Raw genomic sequence first — 1,080 nt, 5'->3', positions numbered from 1 at the left:
CGCCGCGTCTGGTCGTTGCCGGCGGTTAGACGCCGGTGGATTAGCCGGGTTGACCAGGGATTTGACCCCCCTGGGTCACTGACGTGTGGGCCCGTCCCCTGCTAACCTTTGGTTAAATCAATAACTAGGTTTAATTAAGCCACTGACTCACTGACATGCGGGCCCGGGCTGACTAATTAAACTAGGTTAGGTTTAAATTATATTAGGATTAGCCGTAGTCACTGACCAGTGGGCCCCACTGGTCAGGTTTGACCCGAGCCGGCCCCTGTTGACTTGCTGACGTCATGCCAACGTCATGCTGACGCAGTAATGTTTTCTGGATTTAATTTAATTCTGAAATTCCAGAAAATGCCTATAACTTCTAAAAATCATAGAAAATTAACCGTAACTCCAAATGAAATAAATTATATATGAAAAATTATCAGAAAAATTCAAGGAATCCATCTGTACCATTTTCATGCATGCTAGAACAACTTATAGCTGCTGTTTAGCACAAATCATATAAAGGGCATTTAAATATCCACATATGGAGTTTGAATTTGAATCTTGGATTCAAACCAACTTCATTTAATCTGGTTTTAGTTGCATTAGCTCAAAACACATTCATTTTGCCATGTCATGATCATGCATCATATTGTGCATTGCATTGATTGTGTTCCCTTCTGTGTTGCCGGTATTTGTCCCCTCTCGATAGACGTGATACCGATGATGTGATCGTTGACACTGATGAAGACTCAATGTTATCTTCAGAAGTGCCAGGCAAGCAAAACCCCCTTGTTCATTTCGATAAAATCCCACTCTCTCGCTCCTGCTCTCTTTTACTGCATTAGGACAACAACGACATTTTGTTACTTGCTGCGGTAGCTGCACCCCTTTATCCTTTGCATGACCTGTCATTGCCACAGTAAATAGATGAAACCCACTAGCATGAGTAGGAGTTGTTTGAGCCCTGATGTGCCTACTCATTCATGCTTGTTGTCATGCCTGCTATTGCTTAGAGTTGAGTCAGGTCTGATTCATCGGGGATGAATCAGAGGCGTGTGAACATGTCCTACTGTGTGTGAGCTAAGTGTGTGAACA

The sequence above is a fragment of the Triticum dicoccoides genome, chromosome 4B (assembly GCF_002162155.2).
Source record: "Triticum dicoccoides isolate Atlit2015 ecotype Zavitan chromosome 4B, WEW_v2.0, whole genome shotgun sequence".
NCBI classification, from domain to species: Eukaryota; Viridiplantae; Streptophyta; class Magnoliopsida; order Poales; family Poaceae; genus Triticum; species Triticum dicoccoides.
The sequence above is the reverse complement of the archived record's forward strand: the minus strand, read 5'-3'. Positions refer to the sequence as shown.